Consider the following 17572-nt stretch of genomic DNA (forward strand, 5'->3'; position numbering starts at 1 on the left):
TTAAAAATTAAAAAATGATGATGAAGACATTTTAAAGGAAAGTTCGGAAAAGAATGTTGTATTATACCATAATCGAAGAAAAGTTGGTTTAAAAAAAACGGATGGGAAAAAAATCGAAAAAGGGGTGCAACACGAGGACTTCCCAGGGGGTCACCCATCCTAGTACTACTCTCGCCCAAGCACGCTTAACTTCGGAGTTCTGATGGGATCCGGTGCATTAGTGCTGGTATGATCGCACCCGTCAGAGAAGCGCAAATAAATTGTATATACAGACTTCAGAATGTGTTATTTTGTTTAATAAATATAAAAATAATAGGGAAAATAAAGAAATAAAAAATTAAAAAATTAAAAAATGATGATGAAGACATTTTAAAGGAAAGTTCGGAAAAGAATGTTGTATTATACCATAATCGAAGAAAAGTTGGTTTAAAAAAAAACGGATGGGAAAAAAATCGAAAAAGGGGTGCAACACGAGGACTTCCCAGGGGGTCACCCATCCTAGTACTACTCTCGCCCAAGCACGCTTAACTTCGGAGTTCTGATGGGATCCGGTGCATTAGTGCTGGTATGATCGCACCCGTCAGAGAAGCGCAAATAAATTGTATATACAGACTTCAGAATGTGTTATTTTGTTTAATAAATATAAAAATAATAGGGAAAATAAAGAAATAAAAATTAAAAAATTAAAAAATGATGATGAAGACATTTTAAAGGAAAGTTCGGAAAAGAATGTTGTATTATACCATAATCGAAGAAAAGTTGGTTTAAAAAAAAACGGATGGGAAAAAAATCGAAAAAGGGGTGCAACACGAGGACTTCCCAGGGGGTCACCCATCCTAGTACTACTCTCGCCCAAGCACGCTTAACTTCGGAGTTCTGATGGGATCCGGTGCATTAGTGCTGGTATGATCGCACCCGTCAGAGAAGCGCAAATAAATTGTATATACAGACTTCAGAATGTGTTATTTTGTTTAATAAATATAAAAATAATAGGGAAAATAAAGAAATAAAAAATTAAAAAATTAAAAAATGATGATGAAGACATTTTAAAGGAAAGTTCGGAAAAGAATGTTGTATTATACCATAATCGAAGAAAAGTTGGTTTAAAAAAAAACGGATGGGAAAAAAATCGAAAAAGGGGTGCAACACGAGGACTTCCCAGGGGGTCACCCATCCTAGTACTACTCTCGCCCAAGCACGCTTAACTTCGGAGTTCTGATGGGATCCGGTGCATTAGTGCTGGTATGATCGCACCCGTCAGAGAAGCGCAAATAAATTGTATATACAGACTTCAGAATGTGTTATTTTGTTTAATAAATATAAAAATAATAGGGAAAATAAAGAAATAAAAAATTAAAAAATTAAAAAATGATGATGAAGACATTTTAAAGGAAAGTTCGGAAAAGAATGTTGTATTATACCATAATCGAAGAAAAGTTGGTTTAAAAAAAAACGGATGGGAAAAAAATCGAAAAAGGGGTGCAACACGAGGACTTCCCAGGGGGTCACCCATCCTAGTACTACTCTCGCCCAAGCACGCTTAACTTCGGAGTTCTGATGGGATCCGGTGCATTAGTGCTGGTATGATCGCACCCGTCAGAGAAGCGCAAATAAATTGTATATACAGACTTCAGAATGTGTTATTTTGTTTAATAAATATAAAAATAATAGGGAAAATAAAGAAATAAAAAATTAAAAAATTAAAAAATGATGATGAAGACATTTTAAAGGAAAGTTCGGAAAAGAATGTTGTATTATACCATAATCGAAGAAAAGTTGGTTTAAAAAAAAACGGATGGGAAAAAAATCGAAAAAGGGGTGCAACACGAGGACTTCCCAGGGGGTCACCCATCCTAGTACTACTCTCGCCCAAGCACGCTTAACTTCGGAGTTCTGATGGGATCCGGTGCATTAGTGCTGGTATGATCGCACCCGTCAGAGAAGCGCAAATAAATTGTATATACAGACTTCAGAATGTGTTATTTTGTTTAATAAATATAAAAATAATAGGGAAAATAAAGAAATAAAAAATTAAAAAATTAAAAAATGATGATGAAGACATTTTAAAGGAAAGTTCGGAAAAGAATGTTGTATTATACCATAATCGAAGAAAAGTTGGTTTAAAAAAAAACGGATGGGAAAAAAATCGAAAAAGGGGTGCAACACGAGGACTTCCCAGGGGGTCACCCATCCTAGTACTACTCTCGCCCAAGCACGCTTAACTTCGGAGTTCTGATGGGATCCGGTGCATTAGTGCTGGTATGATCGCACCCGTCAGAGAAGCGCAAATAAATTGTATATACAGACTTCAGAATGTGTTATTTTGTTTAATAAATATAAAAATAATAGGGAAAATAAAGAAATAAAAAATTAAAAAATTAAAAAATGATGATGAAGACATTTTAAAGGAAAGTTCGGAAAAGAATGTTGTATTATACCATAATCGAAGAAAAGTTGGTTTAAAAAAAAACGGATGGGAAAAAAATCGAAAAAGGGGTGCAACACGAGGACTTCCCAGGGGGTCACCCATCCTAGTACTACTCTCGCCCAAGCACGCTTAACTTCGGAGTTCTGATGGGATCCGGTGCATTAGTGCTGGTATGATCGCACCCGTCAGAGAAGCGCAAATAAATTGTATATACAGACTTCAGAATGTGTTATTTTGTTTAATAAATATAAAAATAATAGGGAAAATAAAGAAATAAAAAATTAAAAAATTAAAAAATGATGATGAAGACATTTTAAAGGAAAGTTCGGAAAAGAATGTTGTATTATACCATAATCGAAGAAAAGTTGGTTTAAAAAAAAACGGATGGGAAAAAAATCGAAAAAGGGGTGCAACACGAGGACTTCCCAGGGGGTCACCCATCCTAGTACTACTCTCGCCCAAGCACGCTTAACTTCGGAGTTCTGATGGGATCCGGTGCATTAGTGCTGGTATGATCGCACCCGTCAGAGAAGCGCAAATAAATTGTATATACAGACTTCAGAATGTGTTATTTTGTTTAATAAATATAAAAATAATAGGGAAAATAAAGAAATAAAAAATTAAAAAATTAAAAAATGATGATGAAGACATTTTAAAGGAAAGTTCGGAAAAGAATGTTGTATTATACCATAATCGAAGAAAAGTTGGTTTAAAAAAAAACGGATGGGAAAAAAATCGAAAAAGGGGTGCAACACGAGGACTTCCCAGGGGGTCACCCATCCTAGTACTACTCTCGCCCAAGCACGCTTAACTTCGGAGTTCTGATGGGATCCGGTGCATTAGTGCTGGTATGATCGCACCCGTCAGAGAAGCGCAAATAAATTGTATATACAGACTTCAGAATGTGTTATTTTGTTTAATAAATATAAAAATAATAGGGAAAATAAAGAAATAAAAAATTAAAAAATTAAAAAATGATGATGAAGACATTTTAAAGGAAAGTTCGGAAAAGAATGTTGTATTATACCATAATCGAAGAAAAGTTGGTTTAAAAAAAAACGGATGGGAAAAAAATCGAAAAAGGGGTGCAACACGAGGACTTCCCAGGGGGTCACCCATCCTAGTACTACTCTCGCCCAAGCACGCTTAACTTCGGAGTTCTGATGGGATCCGGTGCATTAGTGCTGGTATGATCGCACCCGTCAGAGAAGCGCAAATAAATTGTATATACAGACTTCAGAATGTGTTATTTTGTTTAATAAATATAAAAATAATAGGGAAAATAAAGAAATAAAAAATTAAAAAATTAAAAAATGATGATGAAGACATTTTAAAGGAAAGTTCGGAAAAGAATGTTGTATTATACCATAATCGAAGAAAAGTTGGTTTAAAAAAAAACGGATGGGAAAAAAATCGAAAAAGGGGTGCAACACGAGGACTTCCCAGGGGGTCACCCATCCTAGTACTACTCTCGCCCAAGCACGCTTAACTTCGGAGTTCTGATGGGATCCGGTGCATTAGTGCTGGTATGATCGCACCCGTCAGAGAAGCGCAAATAAATTGTATATACAGACTTCAGAATGTGTTATTTTGTTTAATAAATATAAAAATAATAGGGAAAATAAAGAAATAAAAAATTAAAAAATTAAAAAATGATGATGAAGACATTTTAAAGGAAAGTTCGGAAAAGAATGTTGTATTATACCATAATCGAAGAAAAGTTGGTTTAAAAAAAAACGGATGGGAAAAAAATCGAAAAAGGGGTGCAACACGAGGACTTCCCAGGGGGTCACCCATCCTAGTACTACTCTCGCCCAAGCACGCTTAACTTCGGAGTTCTGATGGGATCCGGTGCATTAGTGCTGGTATGATCGCACCCGTCAGAGAAGCGCAAATAAATTGTATATACAGACTTCAGAATGTGTTATTTTGTTTAATAAATATAAAAATAATAGGGAAAATAAAGAAATAAAAAATTAAAAAATTAAAAAATGATGATGAAGACATTTTAAAGGAAAGTTCGGAAAAGAATGTTGTATTATACCATAATCGAAGAAAAGTTGGTTTAAAAAAAAACGGATGGGAAAAAAATCGAAAAAGGGGTGCAACACGAGGACTTCCCAGGGGGTCACCCATCCTAGTACTACTCTCGCCCAAGCACGCTTAACTTCGGAGTTCTGATGGGATCCGGTGCATTAGTGCTGGTATGATCGCACCCGTCAGAGAAGCGCAAATAAATTGTATATACAGACTTCAGAATGTGTTATTTTGTTTAATAAATATAAAAATAATAGGGAAAATAAAGAAATAAAAAATTAAAAATTAAAAAATGATGATGAAGACATTTTAAAGGAAAGTTCGGAAAAGAATGTTGTATTATACCATAATCGAAGAAAAGTTGGTTTAAAAAAAAACGGATGGGAAAAAAATCGAAAAAGGGGTGCAACACGAGGACTTCCCAGGGGGTCACCCATCCTAGTACTACTCTCGCCCAAGCACGCTTAACTTCGGAGTTCTGATGGGATCCGGTGCATTAGTGCTGGTATGATCGCACCCGTCAGAGAAGCGCAAATAAATTGTATATACAGACTTCAGAATGTGTTATTTTGTTTAATAAATATAAAAATAATAGGGAAAATAAAGAAATAAAAAATTAAAAAATTAAAAAATGATGATGAAGACATTTTAAAGGAAAGTTCGGAAAAGAATGTTGTATTATACCATAATCGAAGAAAAGTTGGTTTAAAAAAAAACGGATGGGAAAAAAATCGAAAAAGGGGTGCAACACGAGGACTTCCCAGGGGGTCACCCATCCTAGTACTACTCTCGCCCAAGCACGCTTAACTTCGGAGTTCTGATGGGATCCGGTGCATTAGTGCTGGTATGATCGCACCCGTCAGAGAAGCGCAAATAAATTGTATATACAGACTTCAGAATGTGTTATTTTGTTTAATAAATATAAAAATAATAGGGAAAATAAAGAAATAAAAAATTAAAAAATTAAAAAATGATGATGAAGACATTTTAAAGGAAAGTTCGGAAAAGAATGTTGTATTATACCATAATCGAAGAAAAGTTGGTTTAAAAAAAAACGGATGGGAAAAAAATCGAAAAAGGGGTGCAACACGAGGACTTCCCAGGGGGTCACCCATCCTAGTACTACTCTCGCCCAAGCACGCTTAACTTCGGAGTTCTGATGGGATCCGGTGCATTAGTGCTGGTATGATCGCACCCGTCAGAGAAGCGCAAATAAATTGTATATACAGACTTCAGAATGTGTTATTTTGTTTAATAAATATAAAAATAATAGGGAAAATAAAGAAATAAAAAATTAAAAAATTAAAAAATGATGATGAAGACATTTTAAAGGAAAGTTCGGAAAAGAATGTTGTATTATACCATAATCGAAGAAAAGTTGGTTTAAAAAAAAACGGATGGGAAAAAAATCGAAAAAGGGGTGCAACACGAGGACTTCCCAGGGGGTCACCCATCCTAGTACTACTCTCGCCCAAGCACGCTTAACTTCGGAGTTCTGATGGGATCCGGTGCATTAGTGCTGGTATGATCGCACCCGTCAGAGAAGCGCAAATAAATTGTATATACAGACTTCAGAATGTGTTATTTTGTTTAATAAATATAAAAATAATAGGGAAAATAAAGAAATAAAAAATTAAAAAATTAAAAAATGATGATGAAGACATTTTAAAGGAAAGTTCGGAAAAGAATGTTGTATTATACCATAATCGAAGAAAAGTTGGTTTAAAAAAAAACGGATGGGAAAAAAATCGAAAAAGGGGTGCAACACGAGGACTTCCCAGGGGGTCACCCATCCTAGTACTACTCTCGCCCAAGCACGCTTAACTTCGGAGTTCTGATGGGATCCGGTGCATTAGTGCTGGTATGATCGCACCCGTCAGAGAAGCGCAAATAAATTGTATATACAGACTTCAGAATGTGTTATTTTGTTTAATAAATATAAAAATAATAGGGAAAATAAAGAAATAAAAAATTAAAAAATTAAAAAATGATGATGAAGACATTTTAAAGGAAAGTTCGGAAAAGAATGTTGTATTATACCATAATCGAAGAAAAGTTGGTTTAAAAAAAAACGGATGGGAAAAAAATCGAAAAAGGGGTGCAACACGAGGACTTCCCAGGGGGTCACCCATCCTAGTACTACTCTCGCCCAAGCACGCTTAACTTCGGAGTTCTGATGGGATCCGGTGCATTAGTGCTGGTATGATCGCACCCGTCAGAGAAGCGCAAATAAATTGTATATACAGACTTCAGAATGTGTTATTTTGTTTAATAAATATAAAAATAATAGGGAAAATAAAGAAATAAAAAATTAAAAAATTAAAAAATGATGATGAAGACATTTTAAAGGAAAGTTCGGAAAAGAATGTTGTATTATACCATAATCGAAGAAAAGTTGGTTTAAAAAAAAACGGATGGGAAAAAAATCGAAAAAGGGGTGCAACACGAGGACTTCCCAGGGGGTCACCCATCCTAGTACTACTCTCGCCCAAGCACGCTTAACTTCGGAGTTCTGATGGGATCCGGTGCATTAGTGCTGGTATGATCGCACCCGTCAGAGAAGCGCAAATAAATTGTATATACAGACTTCAGAATGTGTTATTTTGTTTAATAAATATAAAAATAATAGGGAAAATAAAGAAATAAAAAATTAAAAAATTAAAAAATGATGATGAAGACATTTTAAAGGAAAGTTCGGAAAAGAATGTTGTATTATACCATAATCGAAGAAAAGTTGGTTTAAAAAAAAACGGATGGGAAAAAAATCGAAAAAGGGGTGCAACACGAGGACTTCCCAGGGGGTCACCCATCCTAGTACTACTCTCGCCCAAGCACGCTTAACTTCGGAGTTCTGATGGGATCCGGTGCATTAGTGCTGGTATGATCGCACCCGTCAGAGAAGCGCAAATAAATTGTATATACAGACTTCAGAATGTGTTATTTTGTTTAATAAATATAAAAATAATAGGGAAAATAAAGAAATAAAAAATTAAAAAATTAAAAAATGATGATGAAGACATTTTAAAGGAAAGTTCGGAAAAGAATGTTGTATTATACCATAATCGAAGAAAAGTTGGTTTAAAAAAAAACGGATGGGAAAAAAATCGAAAAAGGGGTGCAACACGAGGACTTCCCAGGGGGTCACCCATCCTAGTACTACTCTCGCCCAAGCACGCTTAACTTCGGAGTTCTGATGGGATCCGGTGCATTAGTGCTGGTATGATCGCACCCGTCAGAGAAGCGCAAATAAATTGTATATACAGACTTCAGAATGTGTTATTTTGTTTAATAAATATAAAAATAATAGGGAAAATAAAGAAATAAAAAATTAAAAAATTAAAAAATGATGATGAAGACATTTTAAAGGAAAGTTCGGAAAAGAATGTTGTATTATACCATAATCGAAGAAAAGTTGGTTTAAAAAAAAACGGATGGGAAAAAAATCGAAAAAGGGGTGCAACACGAGGACTTCCCAGGGGGTCACCCATCCTAGTACTACTCTCGCCCAAGCACGCTTAACTTCGGAGTTCTGATGGGATCCGGTGCATTAGTGCTGGTATGATCGCACCCGTCAGAGAAGCGCAAATAAATTGTATATACAGACTTCAGAATGTGTTATTTTGTTTAATAAATATAAAAATAATAGGGAAAATAAAGAAATAAAAAATTAAAAAATTAAAAAATGATGATGAAGACATTTTAAAGGAAAGTTCGGAAAAGAATGTTGTATTATACCATAATCGAAGAAAAGTTGGTTTAAAAAAAAACGGATGGGAAAAAAATCGAAAAAGGGGTGCAACACGAGGACTTCCCAGGGGGTCACCCATCCTAGTACTACTCTCGCCCAAGCACGCTTAACTTCGGAGTTCTGATGGGATCCGGTGCATTAGTGCTGGTATGATCGCACCCGTCAGAGAAGCGCAAATAAATTGTATATACAGACTTCAGAATGTGTTATTTTGTTTAATAAATATAAAAATAATAGGGAAAATAAAGAAATAAAAAATTAAAAAATTAAAAAATGATGATGAAGACATTTTAAAGGAAAGTTCGGAAAAGAATGTTGTATTATACCATAATCGAAGAAAAGTTGGTTTAAAAAAAAACGGATGGGAAAAAAATCGAAAAAGGGGTGCAACACGAGGACTTCCCAGGGGGTCACCCATCCTAGTACTACTCTCGCCCAAGCACGCTTAACTTCGGAGTTCTGATGGGATCCGGTGCATTAGTGCTGGTATGATCGCACCCGTCAGAGAAGCGCAAATAAATTGTATATACAGACTTCAGAATGTGTTATTTTGTTTAATAAATATAAAAATAATAGGGAAAATAAAGAAATAAAAAATTAAAAAATTAAAAAATGATGATGAAGACATTTTAAAGGAAAGTTCGGAAAAGAATGTTGTATTATACCATAATCGAAGAAAAGTTGGTTTAAAAAAAAACGGATGGGAAAAAAATCGAAAAAGGGGTGCAACACGAGGACTTCCCAGGGGGTCACCCATCCTAGTACTACTCTCGCCCAAGCACGCTTAACTTCGGAGTTCTGATGGGATCCGGTGCATTAGTGCTGGTATGATCGCACCCGTCAGAGAAGCGCAAATAAATTGTATATACAGACTTCAGAATGTGTTATTTTGTTTAATAAATATAAAAATAATAGGGAAAATAAAGAAATAAAAAATTAAAAAATTAAAAAATGATGATGAAGACATTTTAAAGGAAAGTTCGGAAAAGAATGTTGTATTATACCATAATCGAAGAAAAGTTGGTTTAAAAAAAAACGGATGGGAAAAAAATCGAAAAAGGGGTGCAACACGAGGACTTCCCAGGGGGTCACCCATCCTAGTACTACTCTCGCCCAAGCACGCTTAACTTCGGAGTTCTGATGGGATCCGGTGCATTAGTGCTGGTATGATCGCACCCGTCAGAGAAGCGCAAATAAATTGTATATACAGACTTCAGAATGTGTTATTTTGTTTAATAAATATAAAAATAATAGGGAAAATAAAGAAATAAAAAATTAAAAAATTAAAAAATGATGATGAAGACATTTTAAAGGAAAGTTCGGAAAAGAATGTTGTATTATACCATAATCGAAGAAAAGTTGGTTTAAAAAAAAACGGATGGGAAAAAAATCGAAAAAGGGGTGCAACACGAGGACTTCCCAGGGGGTCACCCATCCTAGTACTACTCTCGCCCAAGCACGCTTAACTTCGGAGTTCTGATGGGATCCGGTGCATTAGTGCTGGTATGATCGCACCCGTCAGAGAAGCGCAAATAAATTGTATATACAGACTTCAGAATGTGTTATTTTGTTTAATAAATATAAAAATAATAGGGAAAATAAAGAAATAAAAAATTAAAAAATTAAAAAATGATGATGAAGACATTTTAAAGGAAAGTTCGGAAAAGAATGTTGTATTATACCATAATCGAAGAAAAGTTGGTTTAAAAAAAAACGGATGGGAAAAAAATCGAAAAAGGGGTGCAACACGAGGACTTCCCAGGGGGTCACCCATCCTAGTACTACTCTCGCCCAAGCACGCTTAACTTCGGAGTTCTGATGGGATCCGGTGCATTAGTGCTGGTATGATCGCACCCGTCAGAGAAGCGCAAATAAATTGTATATACAGACTTCAGAATGTGTTATTTTGTTTAATAAATATAAAAATAATAGGGAAAATAAAGAAATAAAAAATTAAAAAATTAAAAAATGATGATGAAGACATTTTAAAGGAAAGTTCGGAAAAGAATGTTGTATTATACCATAATCGAAGAAAAGTTGGTTTAAAAAAAAACGGATGGGAAAAAAATCGAAAAAGGGGTGCAACACGAGGACTTCCCAGGGGGTCACCCATCCTAGTACTACTCTCGCCCAAGCACGCTTAACTTCGGAGTTCTGATGGGATCCGGTGCATTAGTGCTGGTATGATCGCACCCGTCAGAGAAGCGCAAATAAATTGTATATACAGACTTCAGAATGTGTTATTTTGTTTAATAAATATAAAAATAATAGGGAAAATAAAGAAATAAAAAATTAAAAAATTAAAAAATGATGATGAAGACATTTTAAAGGAAAGTTCGGAAAAGAATGTTGTATTATACCATAATCGAAGAAAAGTTGGTTTAAAAAAAAACGGATGGGAAAAAAATCGAAAAAGGGGTGCAACACGAGGACTTCCCAGGGGGTCACCCATCCTAGTACTACTCTCGCCCAAGCACGCTTAACTTCGGAGTTCTGATGGGATCCGGTGCATTAGTGCTGGTATGATCGCACCCGTCAGAGAAGCGCAAATAAATTGTATATACAGACTTCAGAATGTGTTATTTTGTTTAATAAATATAAAAATAATAGGGAAAATAAAGAAATAAAAAATTAAAAAATTAAAAAATGATGATGAAGACATTTTAAAGGAAAGTTCGGAAAAGAATGTTGTATTATACCATAATCGAAGAAAAGTTGGTTTAAAAAAAACGGATGGGAAAAAAATCGAAAAAGGGGTGCAACACGAGGACTTCCCAGGGGGTCACCCATCCTAGTACTACTCTCGCCCAAGCACGCTTAACTTCGGAGTTCTGATGGGATCCGGTGCATTAGTGCTGGTATGATCGCACCCGTCAGAGAAGCGCAAATAAATTGTATATACAGACTTCAGAATGTGTTATTTTGTTTAATAAATATAAAAATAATAGGGAAAATAAAGAAATAAAAAATTAAAAAATTAAAAAATGATGATGAAGACATTTTAAAGGAAAGTTCGGAAAAGAATGTTGTATTATACCATAATCGAAGAAAAGTTGGTTTAAAAAAAAACGGATGGGAAAAAAATCGAAAAAGGGGTGCAACACGAGGACTTCCCAGGGGGTCACCCATCCTAGTACTACTCTCGCCCAAGCACGCTTAACTTCGGAGTTCTGATGGGATCCGGTGCATTAGTGCTGGTATGATCGCACCCGTCAGAGAAGCGCAAATAAATTGTATATACAGACTTCAGAATGTGTTATTTTGTTTAATAAATATAAAAATAATAGGGAAAATAAAGAAATAAAAAATTAAAAAATTAAAAAATGATGATGAAGACATTTTAAAGGAAAGTTCGGAAAAGAATGTTGTATTATACCATAATCGAAGAAAAGTTGGTTTAAAAAAAACGGATGGGAAAAAAATCGAAAAAGGGGTGCAACACGAGGACTTCCCAGGGGGTCACCCATCCTAGTACTACTCTCGCCCAAGCACGCTTAACTTCGGAGTTCTGATGGGATCCGGTGCATTAGTGCTGGTATGATCGCACCCGTCAGAGAAGCGCAAATAAATTGTATATACAGACTTCAGAATGTGTTATTTTGTTTAATAAATATAAAAATAATAGGGAAAATAAAGAAATAAAAAATTAAAAAATTAAAAAATGATGATGAAGACATTTTAAAGGAAAGTTCGGAAAAGAATGTTGTATTATACCATAATCGAAGAAAAGTTGGTTTAAAAAAAACGGATGGGAAAAAAATCGAAAAAGGGGTGCAACACGAGGACTTCCCAGGGGGTCACCCATCCTAGTACTACTCTCGCCCAAGCACGCTTAACTTCGGAGTTCTGATGGGATCCGGTGCATTAGTGCTGGTATGATCGCACCCGTCAGAGAAGCGCAAATAAATTGTATATACAGACTTCAGAATGTGTTATTTTGTTTAATAAATATAAAAATAATAGGGAAAATAAAGAAATAAAAAATTAAAAAATTAAAAAATGATGATGAAGACATTTTAAAGGAAAGTTCGGAAAAGAATGTTGTATTATACCATAATCGAAGAAAAGTTGGTTTAAAAAAAAACGGATGGGAAAAAAATCGAAAAAGGGGTGCAACACGAGGACTTCCCAGGGGGTCACCCATCCTAGTACTACTCTCGCCCAAGCACGCTTAACTTCGGAGTTCTGATGGGATCCGGTGCATTAGTGCTGGTATGATCGCACCCGTCAGAGAAGCGCAAATAAATTGTATATACAGACTTCAGAATGTGTTATTTTGTTTAATAAATATAAAAATAATAGGGAAAATAAAGAAATAAAAAATTAAAAAATTAAAAAATGATGATGAAGACATTTTAAAGGAAAGTTCGGAAAAGAATGTTGTATTATACCATAATCGAAGAAAAGTTGGTTTAAAAAAAAACGGATGGGAAAAAAATCGAAAAAGGGGTGCAACACGAGGACTTCCCAGGGGGTCACCCATCCTAGTACTACTCTCGCCCAAGCACGCTTAACTTCGGAGTTCTGATGGGATCCGGTGCATTAGTGCTGGTATGATCGCACCCGTCAGAGAAGCGCAAATAAATTGTATATACAGACTTCAGAATGTGTTATTTTGTTTAATAAATATAAAAATAATAGGGAAAATAAAGAAATAAAAAATTAAAAAATTAAAAAATGATGATGAAGACATTTTAAAGGAAAGTTCGGAAAAGAATGTTGTATTATACCATAATCGAAGAAAAGTTGGTTTAAAAAAAAACGGATGGGAAAAAAATCGAAAAAGGGGTGCAACACGAGGACTTCCCAGGGGGTCACCCATCCTAGTACTACTCTCGCCCAAGCACGCTTAACTTCGGAGTTCTGATGGGATCCGGTGCATTAGTGCTGGTATGATCGCACCCGTCAGAGAAGCGCAAATAAATTGTATATACAGACTTCAGAATGTGTTATTTTGTTTAATAAATATAAAAATAATAGGGAAAATAAAGAAATAAAAAATTAAAAAATTAAAAAATGATGATGAAGACATTTTAAAGGAAAGTTCGGAAAAGAATGTTGTATTATACCATAATCGAAGAAAAGTTGGTTTAAAAAAAAACGGATGGGAAAAAAATCGAAAAAGGGGTGCAACACGAGGACTTCCCAGGGGGTCACCCATCCTAGTACTACTCTCGCCCAAGCACGCTTAACTTCGGAGTTCTGATGGGATCCGGTGCATTAGTGCTGGTATGATCGCACCCGTCAGAGAAGCGCAAATAAATTGTATATACAGACTTCAGAATGTGTTATTTTGTTTAATAAATATAAAAATAATAGGGAAAATAAAGAAATAAAAAATTAAAAAATTAAAAAATGATGATGAAGACATTTTAAAGGAAAGTTCGGAAAAGAATGTTGTATTATACCATAATCGAAGAAAAGTTGGTTTAAAAAAAAACGGATGGGAAAAAAATCGAAAAAGGGGTGCAACACGAGGACTTCCCAGGGGGTCACCCATCCTAGTACTACTCTCGCCCAAGCACGCTTAACTTCGGAGTTCTGATGGGATCCGGTGCATTAGTGCTGGTATGATCGCACCCGTCAGAGAAGCGCAAATAAATTGTATATACAGACTTCAGAATGTGTTATTTTGTTTAATAAATATAAAAATAATAGGGAAAATAAAGAAATAAAAAATTAAAAAATTAAAAAATGATGATGAAGACATTTTAAAGGAAAGTTCGGAAAAGAATGTTGTATTATACCATAATCGAAGAAAAGTTGGTTTAAAAAAAAACGGATGGGAAAAAAATCGAAAAAGGGGTGCAACACGAGGACTTCCCAGGGGGTCACCCATCCTAGTACTACTCTCGCCCAAGCACGCTTAACTTCGGAGTTCTGATGGGATCCGGTGCATTAGTGCTGGTATGATCGCACCCGTCAGAGAAGCGCAAATAAATTGTATATACAGACTTCAGAATGTGTTATTTTGTTTAATAAATATAAAAATAATAGGGAAAATAAAGAAATAAAAAATTAAAAAATTAAAAAATGATGATGAAGACATTTTAAAGGAAAGTTCGGAAAAGAATGTTGTATTATACCATAATCGAAGAAAAGTTGGTTTAAAAAAAAACGGATGGGAAAAAAATCGAAAAAGGGGTGCAACACGAGGACTTCCCAGGGGGTCACCCATCCTAGTACTACTCTCGCCCAAGCACGCTTAACTTCGGAGTTCTGATGGGATCCGGTGCATTAGTGCTGGTATGATCGCACCCGTCAGAGAAGCGCAAATAAATTGTATATACAGACTTCAGAATGTGTTATTTTGTTTAATAAATATAAAAATAATAGGGAAAATAAAGAAATAAAAAATTAAAAAATTAAAAAATGATGATGAAGACATTTTAAAGGAAAGTTCGGAAAAGAATGTTGTATTATACCATAATCGAAGAAAAGTTGGTTTAAAAAAAACGGATGGGAAAAAAATCGAAAAAGGGGTGCAACACGAGGACTTCCCAGGGGGTCACCCATCCTAGTACTACTCTCGCCCAAGCACGCTTAACTTCGGAGTTCTGATGGGATCCGGTGCATTAGTGCTGGTATGATCGCACCCGTCAGAGAAGCGCAAATAAATTGTATATACAGACTTCAGAATGTGTTATTTTGTTTAATAAATATAAAAATAATAGGGAAAATAAAGAAATAAAAAATTAAAAAATTAAAAAATGATGATGAAGACATTTTAAAGGAAAGTTCGGAAAAGAATGTTGTATTATACCATAATCGAAGAAAAGTTGGTTTAAAAAAAAACGGATGGGAAAAAAATCGAAAAAGGGGTGCAACACGAGGACTTCCCAGGGGGTCACCCATCCTAGTACTACTCTCGCCCAAGCACGCTTAACTTCGGAGTTCTGATGGGATCCGGTGCATTAGTGCTGGTATGATCGCACCCGTCAGAGAAGCGCAAATAAATTGTATATACAGACTTCAGAATGTGTTATTTTGTTTAATAAATATAAAAATAATAGGGAAAATAAAGAAATAAAAAATTAAAAAATTAAAAAATGATGATGAAGACATTTTAAAGGAAAGTTCGGAAAAGAATGTTGTATTATACCATAATCGAAGAAAAGTTGGTTTAAAAAAAACGGATGGGAAAAAAATCGAAAAAGGGGTGCAACACGAGGACTTCCCAGGGGGTCACCCATCCTAGTACTACTCTCGCCCAAGCACGCTTAACTTCGGAGTTCTGATGGGATCCGGTGCATTAGTGCTGGTATGATCGCACCCGTCAGAGAAGCGCAAATAAATTGTATATACAGACTTCAGAATGTGTTATTTTGTTTAATAAATATAAAAATAATAGGGAAAATAAAGAAATAAAAAATTAAAAAATTAAAAAATGATGATGAAGACATTTTAAAGGAAAGTTCGGAAAAGAATGTTGTATTATACCATAATCGAAGAAAAGTTGGTTTAAAAAAAAACGGATGGGAAAAAAATCGAAAAAGGGGTGCAACACGAGGACTTCCCAGGGGGTCACCCATCCTAGTACTACTCTCGCCCAAGCACGCTTAACTTCGGAGTTCTGATGGGATCCGGTGCATTAGTGCTGGTATGATCGCACCCGTCAGAGAAGCGCAAATAAATTGTATATACAGACTTCAGAATGTGTTATTTTGTTTAATAAATATAAAAATAATAGGGAAAATAAAGAAATAAAAAATTAAAAAATTAAAAAATGATGATGAAGACATTTTAAAGGAAAGTTCGGAAAAGAATGTTGTATTATACCATAATCGAAGAAAAGTTGGTTTAAAAAAAAACGGATGGGAAAAAAATCGAAAAAGGGGTGCAACACGAGGACTTCCCAGGGGGTCACCCATCCTAGTACTACTCTCGCCCAAGCACGCTTAACTTCGGAGTTCTGATGGGATCCGGTGCATTAGTGCTGGTATGATCGCACCCGTCAGAGAAGCGCAAATAAATTGTATATACAGACTTCAGAATGTGTTATTTTGTTTAATAAATATAAAAATAATAGGGAAAATAAAGAAATAAAAAATTAAAAAATTAAAAAATGATGATGAAGACATTTTAAAGGAAAGTTCGGAAAAGAATGTTGTATTATACCATAATCGAAGAAAAGTTGGTTTAAAAAAAAACGGATGGGAAAAAAATCGAAAAAGGGGTGCAACACGAGGACTTCCCAGGGGGTCACCCATCCTAGTACTACTCTCGCCCAAGCACGCTTAACTTCGGAGTTCTGATGGGATCCGGTGCATTAGTGCTGGTATGATCGCACCCGTCAGAGAAGCGCAAATAAATTGTATATACAGACTTCAGAATGTGTTATTTTGTTTAATAAATATAAAAATAATAGGGAAAATAAAGAAATAAAAAATTAAAAAATTAAAAAATGATGATGAAGACATTTTAAAGGAAAGTTCGGAAAAGAATGTTGTATTATACCATAATCGAAGAAAAGTTGGTTTAAAAAAAACGGATGGGAAAAAAATCGAAAAAGGGGTGCAACACGAGGACTTCCCAGGGGGTCACCCATCCTAGTACTACTCTCGCCCAAGCACGCTTAACTTCGGAGTTCTGATGGGATCCGGTGCATTAGTGCTGGTATGATCGCACCCGTCAGAGAAGCGCAAATAAATTGTATATACAGACTTCAGAATGTGTTATTTTGTTTAATAAATATAAAAATAATAGGGAAAATAAAGAAATAAAAAATTAAAAAATTAAAAAATGATGATGAAGACATTTTAAAGGAAAGTTCGGAAAAGAATGTTGTATTATACCATAATCGAAGAAAAGTTGGTTTAAAAAAAAACGGATGGGAAAAAAATCGAAAAAGGGGTGCAACACGAGGACTTCCCAGGGGGTCACCCATCCTAGTACTACTCTCGCCCAAGCACGCTTAACTTCGGAGTTCTGATGGGATCCGGTGCATTAGTGCTGGTATGATCGCACCCGTCAGAGAAGCGCAAATAAATTGTATATACAGACTTCAGAATGTGTTATTTTGTTTAATAAATATAAAAATAATAGGGAAAATAAAGAAATAAAAAATTAAAAAATTAAAAAATGATGATGAAGACATTTTAAAGGAAAGTTCGGAAAAGAATGTTGTATTATACCATAATCGAAGAAAAGTTGGTTTAAAAAAAAACGGATGGGAAAAAAATCGAAAAAGGGGTGCAACACGAGGACTTCCCAGGGGGTCACCCATCCTAGTACTACTCTCGCCCAAGCACGCTTAACTTCGGAGTTCTGATGGGATCCGGTGCATTAGTGCTGGTATGATCGCACCCGTCAGAGAAGCGCAAATAAATTGTATATACAGACTTCAGAATGTGTTATTT

The 17572-nt window shown here is 35.2% G+C and overlaps 52 non-coding genes across 52 annotated transcripts; all 52 read right to left on the minus strand.

Moving 5' to 3' along the window:
* Nucleotides 1-121: 121 nt before the first annotated feature.
* LOC135148647 (5S ribosomal RNA) lies at nucleotides 122-240 on the minus strand. Its single transcript, XR_010286724.1, has one exon. It is a non-coding gene; the product is annotated as a 5S ribosomal RNA (ribosomal RNA).
* A 220-nt stretch (nucleotides 241-460) lies between these two features.
* Nucleotides 461-579, minus strand: LOC135148648 (5S ribosomal RNA). Its single transcript, XR_010286725.1, has one exon. It is a non-coding gene; the product is annotated as a 5S ribosomal RNA (ribosomal RNA).
* Nucleotides 580-798: 219 nt separating this feature from the next.
* On the minus strand, nucleotides 799-917 carry LOC135148649 (5S ribosomal RNA). The gene has a single exon (XR_010286726.1). It is a non-coding gene; the product is annotated as a 5S ribosomal RNA (ribosomal RNA).
* Nucleotides 918-1137: 220 nt separating this feature from the next.
* LOC135148650 (5S ribosomal RNA) lies at nucleotides 1138-1256 on the minus strand. The gene has a single exon (XR_010286727.1). It is a non-coding gene; the product is annotated as a 5S ribosomal RNA (ribosomal RNA).
* Nucleotides 1257-1476: 220 nt separating this feature from the next.
* On the minus strand, nucleotides 1477-1595 carry LOC135148651 (5S ribosomal RNA). The gene has a single exon (XR_010286728.1). It is a non-coding gene; the product is annotated as a 5S ribosomal RNA (ribosomal RNA).
* A 220-nt stretch (nucleotides 1596-1815) lies between these two features.
* LOC135148652 (5S ribosomal RNA) lies at nucleotides 1816-1934 on the minus strand. The gene has a single exon (XR_010286729.1). It is a non-coding gene; the product is annotated as a 5S ribosomal RNA (ribosomal RNA).
* Nucleotides 1935-2154: 220 nt separating this feature from the next.
* Nucleotides 2155-2273, minus strand: LOC135148653 (5S ribosomal RNA). Its single transcript, XR_010286730.1, has one exon. It is a non-coding gene; the product is annotated as a 5S ribosomal RNA (ribosomal RNA).
* A 220-nt stretch (nucleotides 2274-2493) lies between these two features.
* Nucleotides 2494-2612, minus strand: LOC135148654 (5S ribosomal RNA). The gene has a single exon (XR_010286731.1). It is a non-coding gene; the product is annotated as a 5S ribosomal RNA (ribosomal RNA).
* Nucleotides 2613-2832: 220 nt separating this feature from the next.
* Nucleotides 2833-2951, minus strand: LOC135148655 (5S ribosomal RNA). The gene has a single exon (XR_010286732.1). It is a non-coding gene; the product is annotated as a 5S ribosomal RNA (ribosomal RNA).
* Nucleotides 2952-3171: 220 nt separating this feature from the next.
* LOC135148657 (5S ribosomal RNA) lies at nucleotides 3172-3290 on the minus strand. Its single transcript, XR_010286734.1, has one exon. It is a non-coding gene; the product is annotated as a 5S ribosomal RNA (ribosomal RNA).
* A 220-nt stretch (nucleotides 3291-3510) lies between these two features.
* On the minus strand, nucleotides 3511-3629 carry LOC135148658 (5S ribosomal RNA). The gene has a single exon (XR_010286735.1). It is a non-coding gene; the product is annotated as a 5S ribosomal RNA (ribosomal RNA).
* Nucleotides 3630-3849: 220 nt separating this feature from the next.
* LOC135148659 (5S ribosomal RNA) lies at nucleotides 3850-3968 on the minus strand. The gene has a single exon (XR_010286736.1). It is a non-coding gene; the product is annotated as a 5S ribosomal RNA (ribosomal RNA).
* A 220-nt stretch (nucleotides 3969-4188) lies between these two features.
* On the minus strand, nucleotides 4189-4307 carry LOC135148660 (5S ribosomal RNA). The gene has a single exon (XR_010286737.1). It is a non-coding gene; the product is annotated as a 5S ribosomal RNA (ribosomal RNA).
* A 220-nt stretch (nucleotides 4308-4527) lies between these two features.
* On the minus strand, nucleotides 4528-4646 carry LOC135148661 (5S ribosomal RNA). The gene has a single exon (XR_010286738.1). It is a non-coding gene; the product is annotated as a 5S ribosomal RNA (ribosomal RNA).
* A 219-nt stretch (nucleotides 4647-4865) lies between these two features.
* On the minus strand, nucleotides 4866-4984 carry LOC135148662 (5S ribosomal RNA). Its single transcript, XR_010286739.1, has one exon. It is a non-coding gene; the product is annotated as a 5S ribosomal RNA (ribosomal RNA).
* Nucleotides 4985-5204: 220 nt separating this feature from the next.
* Nucleotides 5205-5323, minus strand: LOC135148663 (5S ribosomal RNA). Its single transcript, XR_010286740.1, has one exon. It is a non-coding gene; the product is annotated as a 5S ribosomal RNA (ribosomal RNA).
* A 220-nt stretch (nucleotides 5324-5543) lies between these two features.
* On the minus strand, nucleotides 5544-5662 carry LOC135148664 (5S ribosomal RNA). The gene has a single exon (XR_010286741.1). It is a non-coding gene; the product is annotated as a 5S ribosomal RNA (ribosomal RNA).
* Nucleotides 5663-5882: 220 nt separating this feature from the next.
* Nucleotides 5883-6001, minus strand: LOC135148665 (5S ribosomal RNA). The gene has a single exon (XR_010286742.1). It is a non-coding gene; the product is annotated as a 5S ribosomal RNA (ribosomal RNA).
* A 220-nt stretch (nucleotides 6002-6221) lies between these two features.
* On the minus strand, nucleotides 6222-6340 carry LOC135148666 (5S ribosomal RNA). Its single transcript, XR_010286743.1, has one exon. It is a non-coding gene; the product is annotated as a 5S ribosomal RNA (ribosomal RNA).
* Nucleotides 6341-6560: 220 nt separating this feature from the next.
* LOC135148668 (5S ribosomal RNA) lies at nucleotides 6561-6679 on the minus strand. The gene has a single exon (XR_010286745.1). It is a non-coding gene; the product is annotated as a 5S ribosomal RNA (ribosomal RNA).
* A 220-nt stretch (nucleotides 6680-6899) lies between these two features.
* Nucleotides 6900-7018, minus strand: LOC135148669 (5S ribosomal RNA). Its single transcript, XR_010286746.1, has one exon. It is a non-coding gene; the product is annotated as a 5S ribosomal RNA (ribosomal RNA).
* Nucleotides 7019-7238: 220 nt separating this feature from the next.
* LOC135148670 (5S ribosomal RNA) lies at nucleotides 7239-7357 on the minus strand. Its single transcript, XR_010286747.1, has one exon. It is a non-coding gene; the product is annotated as a 5S ribosomal RNA (ribosomal RNA).
* A 220-nt stretch (nucleotides 7358-7577) lies between these two features.
* Nucleotides 7578-7696, minus strand: LOC135148671 (5S ribosomal RNA). The gene has a single exon (XR_010286748.1). It is a non-coding gene; the product is annotated as a 5S ribosomal RNA (ribosomal RNA).
* A 220-nt stretch (nucleotides 7697-7916) lies between these two features.
* On the minus strand, nucleotides 7917-8035 carry LOC135148672 (5S ribosomal RNA). Its single transcript, XR_010286749.1, has one exon. It is a non-coding gene; the product is annotated as a 5S ribosomal RNA (ribosomal RNA).
* Nucleotides 8036-8255: 220 nt separating this feature from the next.
* Nucleotides 8256-8374, minus strand: LOC135148673 (5S ribosomal RNA). The gene has a single exon (XR_010286750.1). It is a non-coding gene; the product is annotated as a 5S ribosomal RNA (ribosomal RNA).
* Nucleotides 8375-8594: 220 nt separating this feature from the next.
* LOC135148674 (5S ribosomal RNA) lies at nucleotides 8595-8713 on the minus strand. The gene has a single exon (XR_010286751.1). It is a non-coding gene; the product is annotated as a 5S ribosomal RNA (ribosomal RNA).
* A 220-nt stretch (nucleotides 8714-8933) lies between these two features.
* On the minus strand, nucleotides 8934-9052 carry LOC135148675 (5S ribosomal RNA). Its single transcript, XR_010286752.1, has one exon. It is a non-coding gene; the product is annotated as a 5S ribosomal RNA (ribosomal RNA).
* Nucleotides 9053-9272: 220 nt separating this feature from the next.
* LOC135148676 (5S ribosomal RNA) lies at nucleotides 9273-9391 on the minus strand. The gene has a single exon (XR_010286753.1). It is a non-coding gene; the product is annotated as a 5S ribosomal RNA (ribosomal RNA).
* Nucleotides 9392-9611: 220 nt separating this feature from the next.
* On the minus strand, nucleotides 9612-9730 carry LOC135148677 (5S ribosomal RNA). Its single transcript, XR_010286754.1, has one exon. It is a non-coding gene; the product is annotated as a 5S ribosomal RNA (ribosomal RNA).
* A 220-nt stretch (nucleotides 9731-9950) lies between these two features.
* Nucleotides 9951-10069, minus strand: LOC135148679 (5S ribosomal RNA). The gene has a single exon (XR_010286756.1). It is a non-coding gene; the product is annotated as a 5S ribosomal RNA (ribosomal RNA).
* A 220-nt stretch (nucleotides 10070-10289) lies between these two features.
* LOC135148680 (5S ribosomal RNA) lies at nucleotides 10290-10408 on the minus strand. The gene has a single exon (XR_010286757.1). It is a non-coding gene; the product is annotated as a 5S ribosomal RNA (ribosomal RNA).
* Nucleotides 10409-10628: 220 nt separating this feature from the next.
* Nucleotides 10629-10747, minus strand: LOC135148681 (5S ribosomal RNA). Its single transcript, XR_010286758.1, has one exon. It is a non-coding gene; the product is annotated as a 5S ribosomal RNA (ribosomal RNA).
* A 219-nt stretch (nucleotides 10748-10966) lies between these two features.
* LOC135148682 (5S ribosomal RNA) lies at nucleotides 10967-11085 on the minus strand. Its single transcript, XR_010286759.1, has one exon. It is a non-coding gene; the product is annotated as a 5S ribosomal RNA (ribosomal RNA).
* Nucleotides 11086-11305: 220 nt separating this feature from the next.
* On the minus strand, nucleotides 11306-11424 carry LOC135148683 (5S ribosomal RNA). The gene has a single exon (XR_010286760.1). It is a non-coding gene; the product is annotated as a 5S ribosomal RNA (ribosomal RNA).
* A 219-nt stretch (nucleotides 11425-11643) lies between these two features.
* Nucleotides 11644-11762, minus strand: LOC135148684 (5S ribosomal RNA). Its single transcript, XR_010286761.1, has one exon. It is a non-coding gene; the product is annotated as a 5S ribosomal RNA (ribosomal RNA).
* Nucleotides 11763-11981: 219 nt separating this feature from the next.
* On the minus strand, nucleotides 11982-12100 carry LOC135148685 (5S ribosomal RNA). Its single transcript, XR_010286762.1, has one exon. It is a non-coding gene; the product is annotated as a 5S ribosomal RNA (ribosomal RNA).
* Nucleotides 12101-12320: 220 nt separating this feature from the next.
* Nucleotides 12321-12439, minus strand: LOC135148686 (5S ribosomal RNA). The gene has a single exon (XR_010286763.1). It is a non-coding gene; the product is annotated as a 5S ribosomal RNA (ribosomal RNA).
* Nucleotides 12440-12659: 220 nt separating this feature from the next.
* LOC135148687 (5S ribosomal RNA) lies at nucleotides 12660-12778 on the minus strand. Its single transcript, XR_010286764.1, has one exon. It is a non-coding gene; the product is annotated as a 5S ribosomal RNA (ribosomal RNA).
* A 220-nt stretch (nucleotides 12779-12998) lies between these two features.
* Nucleotides 12999-13117, minus strand: LOC135148688 (5S ribosomal RNA). Its single transcript, XR_010286765.1, has one exon. It is a non-coding gene; the product is annotated as a 5S ribosomal RNA (ribosomal RNA).
* A 220-nt stretch (nucleotides 13118-13337) lies between these two features.
* LOC135148690 (5S ribosomal RNA) lies at nucleotides 13338-13456 on the minus strand. The gene has a single exon (XR_010286767.1). It is a non-coding gene; the product is annotated as a 5S ribosomal RNA (ribosomal RNA).
* Nucleotides 13457-13676: 220 nt separating this feature from the next.
* Nucleotides 13677-13795, minus strand: LOC135148691 (5S ribosomal RNA). Its single transcript, XR_010286768.1, has one exon. It is a non-coding gene; the product is annotated as a 5S ribosomal RNA (ribosomal RNA).
* A 220-nt stretch (nucleotides 13796-14015) lies between these two features.
* Nucleotides 14016-14134, minus strand: LOC135148692 (5S ribosomal RNA). Its single transcript, XR_010286769.1, has one exon. It is a non-coding gene; the product is annotated as a 5S ribosomal RNA (ribosomal RNA).
* Nucleotides 14135-14354: 220 nt separating this feature from the next.
* On the minus strand, nucleotides 14355-14473 carry LOC135148693 (5S ribosomal RNA). Its single transcript, XR_010286770.1, has one exon. It is a non-coding gene; the product is annotated as a 5S ribosomal RNA (ribosomal RNA).
* Nucleotides 14474-14692: 219 nt separating this feature from the next.
* LOC135148694 (5S ribosomal RNA) lies at nucleotides 14693-14811 on the minus strand. The gene has a single exon (XR_010286771.1). It is a non-coding gene; the product is annotated as a 5S ribosomal RNA (ribosomal RNA).
* A 220-nt stretch (nucleotides 14812-15031) lies between these two features.
* LOC135148695 (5S ribosomal RNA) lies at nucleotides 15032-15150 on the minus strand. The gene has a single exon (XR_010286772.1). It is a non-coding gene; the product is annotated as a 5S ribosomal RNA (ribosomal RNA).
* Nucleotides 15151-15369: 219 nt separating this feature from the next.
* LOC135148696 (5S ribosomal RNA) lies at nucleotides 15370-15488 on the minus strand. Its single transcript, XR_010286773.1, has one exon. It is a non-coding gene; the product is annotated as a 5S ribosomal RNA (ribosomal RNA).
* A 220-nt stretch (nucleotides 15489-15708) lies between these two features.
* On the minus strand, nucleotides 15709-15827 carry LOC135148697 (5S ribosomal RNA). Its single transcript, XR_010286774.1, has one exon. It is a non-coding gene; the product is annotated as a 5S ribosomal RNA (ribosomal RNA).
* Nucleotides 15828-16047: 220 nt separating this feature from the next.
* On the minus strand, nucleotides 16048-16166 carry LOC135148698 (5S ribosomal RNA). The gene has a single exon (XR_010286775.1). It is a non-coding gene; the product is annotated as a 5S ribosomal RNA (ribosomal RNA).
* Nucleotides 16167-16386: 220 nt separating this feature from the next.
* LOC135148699 (5S ribosomal RNA) lies at nucleotides 16387-16505 on the minus strand. The gene has a single exon (XR_010286776.1). It is a non-coding gene; the product is annotated as a 5S ribosomal RNA (ribosomal RNA).
* A 219-nt stretch (nucleotides 16506-16724) lies between these two features.
* LOC135148701 (5S ribosomal RNA) lies at nucleotides 16725-16843 on the minus strand. Its single transcript, XR_010286778.1, has one exon. It is a non-coding gene; the product is annotated as a 5S ribosomal RNA (ribosomal RNA).
* Nucleotides 16844-17063: 220 nt separating this feature from the next.
* On the minus strand, nucleotides 17064-17182 carry LOC135148702 (5S ribosomal RNA). The gene has a single exon (XR_010286779.1). It is a non-coding gene; the product is annotated as a 5S ribosomal RNA (ribosomal RNA).
* Nucleotides 17183-17402: 220 nt separating this feature from the next.
* Nucleotides 17403-17521, minus strand: LOC135148703 (5S ribosomal RNA). Its single transcript, XR_010286780.1, has one exon. It is a non-coding gene; the product is annotated as a 5S ribosomal RNA (ribosomal RNA).
* Nucleotides 17522-17572: the final 51 nt, after the last annotated feature.

This window comes from Daucus carota, chromosome 8 (genome assembly GCF_001625215.2).
Source record: "Daucus carota subsp. sativus chromosome 8, DH1 v3.0, whole genome shotgun sequence".
Taxonomy (NCBI): Eukaryota; Viridiplantae; Streptophyta; class Magnoliopsida; order Apiales; family Apiaceae; genus Daucus; species Daucus carota.